At 42.2% G+C, this 9,117-nt stretch overlaps 1 long non-coding RNA gene across 2 annotated transcripts; it reads right to left on the bottom strand.

Annotated features, from left to right (window-relative positions):
* Nucleotides 1-878: 878 nt before the first annotated feature.
* Nucleotides 879-8,213, bottom strand: LOC119455447 (uncharacterized). Of its 2 annotated transcripts, XR_005192946.2 has the most exons (5): nt 7,006-8,213; nt 6,128-6,223; nt 4,842-5,003; nt 1,665-1,925; nt 879-1,602 (listed from the first exon to the last, which is right to left on the bottom strand). It is a non-coding gene; the product is annotated as an uncharacterized LOC119455447 (long non-coding RNA). The 2 variants fall into 2 exon arrangements; XR_005192947.2 differs by lacking the exon at nt 1,665-1,925 and having other exon boundaries at nt 7,006-8,002.
* Between the last annotated feature and the right edge of the window lie 904 nt (nt 8,214-9,117).

Raw genomic sequence — 9,117 nt, 5'->3', positions numbered from 1 at the left:
ATTAGGTTGACATTAAAGGCCGCAATGCAGATATCTCTATTGCTGGTCATGCAAGCGAATGTTTGCAGTACACAGGTCAATAGATTTTTTTTTGGTTCATTGCTATTCTAACACAGTGCATTAGTAACCCTTCTGAATGCCTGCACACTTGGCTTTCTATGTACTACATTAACATTCCTCAATTTGCATGGCACAAATTATCAACATGAAAGTATGGTCACTACAAAGAGTTGTAATGTAAACTCCAGCAGACCATTTCTGGCAAGTGAGTGGCTATCCATCGTTCTATATATGCAAGTCTACCCATGCCCATCAATCTTGGATGCCTAGCAATGCAGGCATTTGGATACAAATGCTGCACTGTTGAGCCAGCTATAAATTAAACAGGGTAATAAATGAGCAGATGTATATATAGTTGAGTTGGTTCATATTTATTTAAGAATGTGCTGACATAGAAATCGCAAACATGACTAGATAGCACATACGGGGTGTTTTCTTTAGTTGGACTAAATTTTTGAAATTAGAAAGATGTGAATCTTGGTCACGTTATCTTTACCATTCAAGTGTACGGATTGGCAGCCTCTAGATACATAGCAATTTCAGCACTTACATGCATAATTACCGAAGTTACACTAATTAATTTTCTAATTATCAACAATAGGTAGCTACAGCAAATGAGTACTGAGTACAAATGAGTACTACCTATCCCAACAGTCAAATTTTGAATAGCGGAGTTCATGTGGAAGCTATGCGAACAATTAGTTCCCCTTGGCAGGCTCCTTGAAACTGAAACTGGCCGCAAAAAGAGCGTCTGTGTCGTCGCCCCCCCCCCCCCTTTCGTCCCGTCTCCGCCGGTCCAGCTCAACAAGCAGCTTGCATTATTTCCTGTCTGTCTGCAGCGGTGGCCCAGCGCTTCAATGACGGTGGGCCACCAAATTTACTTCGTCATTCTGTTGGGCATCATGTTGCGCTGTAGCGCCAACCCTGCTCCTTAAATTGGGCTTTTAGATACTGCAGGCACGGCATCATATCAGTCTGTAGCGTCGACTGCGAACGCCGCAGATAGCAAGGAAATAATGCAAGCTGCTCGCGGGGCCGGACTGGCGCTTACCTCGGAGATGTTACGAAAGGCAGGGGGGCGGTGACATCGACGACACAGACGCTCTTTTTGCGGCCTAATTCGGTTTCAAGAAGCTTGCCAAAGGGAACTAATTGCTCGTGTAGCTCCCACATGAACTCCGCTATTCAAAATTTCATCGTTGGGATAGGTAGTGTCGACGACGGGCCCCAAAGTACTCATTTGCTGTAGCCACCTATAGTTGATAATTAGAAAGTTAATTAGCTTAACTTCACTAATTACACACTTAAGTGACTAAATTGCTCTGTATCTAGAGGCCGCCAATCCGTACACTCGAATGGTAAAGCTAACGTGACCAAGGTATATATTTTTCTAATTTTAAAAATTTGGTGCAGATAAAAAAAAACACCCTGTATTTACAGGACCACCTGCTTTCCAGGCTACTTAATCTCCCTGCTTAGCATGGAGGACAGGCTGCTTTTGAGCTGCACATTTGTCGTCCTGAACTTGCTGGAGGATGTAACCTGCAAGAAACAAGATGAAAATTTAGCATAGCATTGTAGCACACTAGCAGAACAATACTAACTTTCTATATCATTTGGTGGAACGTGAACGAACAGATGCTGAACTTCAACCAATGTCAGATGCATGGTGCCGCCATTATTTATGGCTGTGCACACGAAGGTAGCGAGAGTGTGTCTCCTGGTGGTCAGACGTGCGGAGTGCCTTAACGGGAAGAGGAATGGCGCATGGCAAAATTCCCGAACGACCTGCTAGTGTGTGCATATGTTTGTGAATGACCAGGTGCGTGTATAGCCACTGTGTGTGTGGGTCCACTTGCGCAGCCCTGAAAAAGCAAGGGGTGTGCGATAATGGACCAAGAGGCACAGCAATGGATAGTAGCGTGCAATACGAGCTAATTGAGTGGATGTGCACACATGAAGTGTGTTGTAAATTACACCTTTTTTAAAAAAATGTATTGTAATGCTGTTCTAATTACATTTACACTTTTCTACTTACTGTGCACTTATTTTGGTCATTGCTAACATTAACTAGCAAATAATTATAAAATTGCAGCACCTTTCTAGACACTATTTACAGAAAAATGTATAGCTAAAATTTCATTTCTTTACGAACAATATTTTGCATAGGCCCCAGTAAACAATGCGCTATACAGTGTTTAATTTAGCTGCACCAAAATTGGCAGATAGCACAATTCCAATCTTTGACCTAAACTACTCAATTAGACAGCCATTACTTCCATGAGAAATCAAAATACCTAATTAAAAAATTAAAATAATTATGCTAATTAACATTTTAATTAATTCCAATACAGCACATATTTCTATATACGAATTACAGCCCGCAGGTTCGCAAGTCGATCCACTTGGAACGAATTTTTGGGACTGAACCAGTTTCGAGATAATTTTCAAAGTGTCCGACGAAATGAATGGGCATTCCAGTTAACTTTTTAAAGAAAACGCTGTTTTCTGCATTGAAGCACAAAAGTAACTGGAACACAAATGCATTTCGTCAGACACTTTGAAAGTTAATATCTTGAAACTAGCGCAGCCCAGAAAATTTGTTCGAAGTGGATACACCTTGGAAACTCATTAGCTACAGTTTGTAGATTAAGATATGTGCCGTAAATAATTAATTAAAGTTATTTATTGTAATTTGGTTAAATATTCAATTAAGCATTTTGATTTCTTACGTAAGTAATGACCACCTCATCGAGTAGTTTAGATCAAGGATTAGAACTGTGTTATCTGCCACAGGCATTGTTTTTAATTTGATGCAGCTAAAATAAAACACCCTGTATATAAATATAGTAGTATTCTTACCAAAGTTTAGGTGCTAATAGAGCACTGTAGCAGCTACTTGGTTCATGACTTCAGGACAAAAAGTACTGTGCTAAGCAGACGAGGACGAAGTTAGACAAGAAATGACATTACAGGCGCCAACTTCCAACTGTTTATTCGGCAGAAAACACGCCGTTTTATACATGACACCGTCCAAAGTAATCATAGTAAAAATAAACGAACAGGAGTGAAGGGATCCAACAAGTGCTCGTGAGGCAGTGATCATCACAGTAGAGAGGAATGCAAAGGTTACAGCAGGGACCTAAACTGAACCGTCAGGCAAGCACATAGGAACACGCGTCCATTACAGGCTCAAATCAAGTGGCATACAAACACGACAGCTGCATGTTCTAATCTTGGCGGTGATTACAGGCTATCATTAAGAACGACAATTCTTTGTCACTTAATATTATTGACTGCGTGATAACACACTGACTGCCTGCTCTATTTATTAAGAACGCCTCGATTATTTCCATTTCAGTGCGGTTTCTTGCTTTCCTTGGAAAGGGCATTTGCTCCAGTTGTGGCACACAACCACAGCACCTGCAGTGCCCGCCCGTGTTGCTGTTGACCACCAGCATGTGTATTGGACAAATAGGACGATGCTTCAACGATCGTGCAAGAGCACTGGTTGGTGGTCAACAGCAACACGGGCGGGCACTGCAGGTGCTCTGGTTGTGTGATTTGAGCCTGTAATGGACTCGTGTTCCTATGCGCTTGCCTGATAGTTCAGTTTAGGTTCCTGCTGTTACCTTTGCATTCCTCTCTACTGTGATGATCACTGCCTCACGAGCCCTTGTTGGATCCCTTCACTCCTATTCGTTTATCTTTACTATGACTACTTTGCACAGTGTGATGTATAACACAGCGTGTTTTCTGCCGAATAAACAGCTGGATGTTGGTGCCCCTATATGTCATTCTTTGTCTAACCTCGTCCTCGTCTGCTTCGCGCCGTAATTTTTGTCCTCGAGCTTATGGCAATCATCACAGAGAATGACAAGACTATTTGAATAAGAAATTTAAGAAAGGTACTTTTTGTTTTAAGCAAAAGAAATCTTTAAGTTAAGAAACTCGATTGATGTGCACTGCGCTAAAATGCAGGAGAGTCACTCCACCAAAATTGAGGGCACAACTATGCAGTTATAGAATGCAATATTGCGGTTTGGCTACACTTGGTCTTGCCAGCACGCTCTTTTGTATGAACACTCAAAGAGATGTATACAACAAACATCAACACACATTTTCCCACACAACTGTTTAAGTCATTGCATCCAACTATTCCAGATTTCTGCAAGAAACACCAGGGCTGTTTATTTCGAATAATTAAAATTACTGCTGAGTGTAGAGAGGCATATCATTCCAAATAGAGGTGGGATGGTTCATAAGGAATACATTAAAATCCTCATTCCTGCACATTGTGTGCACTGAGGCAGCTCAGGTAAAATTGTGCGTATACATCACGAATATTAAAGCTAGTTACAGCCGCACCACACTACAACAAATGCTGCGATGACAAAATTTCCGCCATAAACATTTTTTATTCACCATCAGCTGCCCACACATGATAGAAAGAAAAATGTATCATTACAAATAGCTATCAGTGAGCCATGTCTGCTTCGACAGTTCTCACAAACACAACCAGTTAGGGAAGGGGTGCTCGTTCAGGACTTCGCCAAGGATCAATGGACCATGGCAACTCGACAATTTAGCAAGGGCTGATGATTTTGGGACAGTTGGCGTGGAATGACCCACACAAATGGTGGCTTTCCTTCATGAGAGTGCAAAGGTGATTTCTGCTTGTGAGCCTCATCTACAGAAATTATGAAAGTACGCTACACTGCCCAAAAGTGCAACTTTCCCATGCAATATTATTCAGTCTTCACAATGAAAATAATACATACCAATTACAGCATTCAGATGAACTGGATCCAATCCCTCCTTCACTGGGTCCTTCTTGTGCCTGTTACTGCCCTTTCCATAAAGGCTCTTGCCCTGAACCTCAGCCTCCCCAATGCGGTCGTGCATTGCCGCCATAGGACTTCAGGCCAGATAAGATCGTTCACCTATTGTCACCCACAGTGGAAAATTGACACGAGAAATCAGTGAGGCATACCGCATAAATAACGCATGTGTGAGCCAGACCCATTATTAATGCTTGAAAAAGGCCATCCTTCGTAGATAAAAAGGGATAGAAATTAGTCTATGTCTGCTTACTTTTTTCTATGCAAATACTGTTTTAATGCAAGCACACATCCAGTCTTACTTTATTTAATCCTTCCATCAAAATGCCAGTTGTTAGCCGAGGTCAAGTTGTATATTTCCCTTCCCCTCCCTGTGTATACATATATAGAAACTTCATTTGACTGGAAAATGTGTTAAGGAGCGGTGTTCAAAGCCCTCAGTCCAGGGCCCCACTGGCCTCTGCAGCCTGCCTGTGTAAATTTTGTCCTGAAAAGTTAAATGAACTGACCGGCATGCTCAAAAGGACACTACAAATTTGACCTAGTGGACACGGGTGGTTCTCAGAAAATGTACAAATACAGTGATGGGTATCCGTCGGCATACTGTAGTAATAGTGGGTGCAAGCTAGCTTTGACATTGCTGGAGTACTTCAGCTGTCACACCGGCTGCACCTTCATATTTCAGTTTCAGAGAAATTCAAGCTCATCAAATGTGTATTTGCCAGTGGCAATTATTGTAAATATATACCAGTGGCAATTGTAAATAGCAATGTTAAACAAAGGTATGCACGCTGTATGCTTAGACCTGTGGCATATTTGACACACTACACTTCGAATACAAACATGCACAAAAACTGCACATGCGTGTAGCATAAAAAGAGAAAAAAATACAGAAATAAAAGCTACAGCATCGGAAACAGTTTCAAAACAATAAAACCAAAATAAGAAGTAAAATATACTGTACGCAAAGCAAAAATAAAACTTAATTTGCAGTCAAGTGATCAAAGAGAGAAAAAAAAATACTCAACATCAGGACATGTTACGTTTAGTTTTATATAGAACACGATAATTTGTGCATAATGTTACGAACACAAACAAGCAGCAAGTTTAATATACTTGCATAAATATTTAGCCTATTTAGTGCTCCGTTATGTAATATGTCTGTTAGCTTACACACAAATCATACCGAGATCATACTTTCAGGTACACATACACTTCATACATACCTGACGTGACATCCAGATTACACGCTGTGCTGCTGTAGCCAGGGCCACAGGTTCCCTGCCATCATGTGGACACTGCTGTGGGTCACGGCCTCACCACTACAAAATGAATTCTGTGTCAACATATATAGCACTGGCACAATAAAACTGTCATATTGTGAACACATGCAAGGTGGCAACAGAGCACAAGGTCGAGTCACTGATGAATGTTATGATAATAGGGACCCCTTCATCAAAGTAAAATTTTGAAGACGCACGCAGCAGCACATTAAAGATATGTTTGTTTACATAACAATTCTAGGGTTTGCTTTCATGACTTGGTTTAAGCAACTTTCCCCTATCATGTTTAGATACGTCAAAGTTATGGAAAGATCCCTTGTCTTGAAAAGACAGCTCTACTAATATGGCAAGCTGTGACTGCTTACTTTCCCCTAAAACTGCTCGTAAACCGAAAACCTGGTAAGCACATATTATTTACTACGTTGAAGAGTTTATAAGCGAAGAAACGTAATTGCAGTAAGTATTAGTGAAGAGACTGATGGGTCGTTAAATGCAACTTCAGCAGAAAAGCGGGAGCGCACGTACAGGTGCACATGATGACCACGATTATTTCAGAACGTAATGTCTTCTCCCCCCCCCCCCTCATCGTAAGAAAACGCTCATCAGGATATTCAATTGCACATCGAGGCCGAGATCATACCGAGATCATACTTTCAGGTACACATACACTTCATACATACATTTGCAAAACTAAATTCTGACAACCAGCACGCAACATGCATAAGCACAGGCGTCACTGTTGTTTCCTACGTTCGCAAGGCACCCTATGCACACACGATGAGTACGCACAACACGTGTAGTTAGCAAGCACGATTGCTTACCTTTTCAATGGCACGACGCTCTCCAAGTTGCCGGTGCTGCGTCGACGATGTTACTCCCAGCATACATGCCGCTGCGTAGTGGACGATCTGAGGCACGCTACCAATAGGAATGATTTCTTTGCGATGTCCACCCAACTTTGCACGACAACCCGACACAAAGGCCACGGCACAAAAATCGTTGGTCCATGTTTGCCTCGCGCGCCACGCATACGGCGAGTTTGCAACGAAACACAAGGTATCTTCTGGCACTTTTGTGCACGCTAACTACGTCCCATTTCATTAAAGCAAACACAAAACCACACGATCAAGCAGCTCACACAAACGAACGGCATGCGACCGGCACGTTGAAGACGCAGGAAAAACAACAGCGCCACCTGCGTACTTGTGAGGTTGTTGTGGCCTCCGTGATGCCAAATATATTAACCAGTAAACTCGTATTTTGTGTCGTGTTGCGCCCAGCTACGTATATATGTTGCGAGATAAAACAAACCACCGAACACTCCGTATTTTACGCTATAGTTTATCGTAGAAAGAAATTTTATGATGTATTTTAAATTTTGAATTGCTTCTGCCGTCTGCAGCCAGCAAAAGCATGGCCTTAGAGATTGGAGTTATGTTGTCCTTTGAAAGCCATCGCTGGGGCGTGATTTGAATGATTTGTGTACCACCTTCCTTCTAGATAACTTCCTGATGTCGTTAACGTCAACTTTAGCCCCAGAAATTGTTGGAACGATCTCTGAGGTACACATGTGCAGTGTGCGATGTTTCAGTGCGCGTTGTAACTGTCGGAAAGCATCAAAGCTACGATATTCCCTCGCTCGTGTGGCGCAGGTTACACCCGTGTCGTCCGAATCTTGCTTTCGTGTTTGTGTGCTTAATGAGCATGGGATGCGCGCCTGTCGTCCGTGCCTTCTATGTTTATGTATCGTGCGACGCACGCAGATTCCTCGAAAAAGCAATGTCTCTGCAGCTTCCATGTGTCCTATGTCAACAAGAATAGCTCTTGTACTCTTGTAAAAAAAAAAAAAACTTGATATGAAATGTGGAATACTCATTTCTTATCTATTGGTTGTTCAATGAACTATCAAAAATAATTATCGTACAATGTTCGTGCCATGGAGCTTGGACCCTTTCTGCACTATCACCAGGGTCGGCCCACTTGTTTTTTGTCAACATCTCGGATATATTTTTTTCTACATCGTAACCATAGACAGTTTTGCTGTAAAAGAAAAAAAAATGCGCGAGTTGGCGTCATACACATTTTTATGTAATGTGCTTTGACATTAGAAATAACAAAAAAAAAGCTGTCTACTTTTTTCATTAGAAACCTTAAGGTGCATTGTCATTCGAGTTTCTGATGTACTTGTAATGCTAAACAACATTAGACGATGCATTTCTAATGCCTGTCTGATGACACATTAGAAATGCATCAGGTCCTAATCAGAAACTCATTGTTCATTTTCATAAGGGTTGCTCGATGGCAGTCAGTGAACGGAGATAGCAGGGAACGTGCACAAACAGCAGGCTAAAAGAAATGTCGAGATAAAGCCGCGTATGACAGCATGAGCGCACCCTGCGCGGCACAGTGCTTCCGCGCTTCAAGCACAGAAGACTGCGCAACAAAACGCGCCAGCGCCGCGTATTGTTATCAACGTATTATCGCAATTTAGCAATACCGTCACTGTCCCGCTGTCTATCTGCACACTTGCCGTGAGCCGTTTGCCACGCCTTTCTCGGGCGCGTCAAGGGCGTGCCTCCTCTTTCGGGCATTATCTGTCTATCCTCCTTCGAATGCGAACGGGGCACATGCGGTGCATTCTTGCACCTACACTTTCCCTCAATCGAATACGTTAAGCTACAACAAATAAAATAACAAACATTTTATTTCTTAAAGTATCAGTTTTTCGTTTTGAATGCTATAAATTTGCGATGACAAACGGAGATAGACCGAATTAATCAATTTTGCACTTTTTTGCCGCGAATGGCGACAGTGAGGTGAAAGCTTACAAGCGGATACATTCTAGAGGGTCGCACGCACGAGGGAGTTCATAGGGTGACCAGTCGCCAGAGGCGCTGCAGCGCTATGTTCGATTAAGTCAGTCATGACAATGA

Source organism: Dermacentor silvarum, chromosome 1 (assembly GCF_013339745.2).
Source record: "Dermacentor silvarum isolate Dsil-2018 chromosome 1, BIME_Dsil_1.4, whole genome shotgun sequence".
Taxonomy (NCBI): domain Eukaryota; kingdom Metazoa; phylum Arthropoda; class Arachnida; order Ixodida; family Ixodidae; genus Dermacentor; species Dermacentor silvarum.
This window is presented reverse-complemented; position numbering and strand designations above follow the sequence as displayed.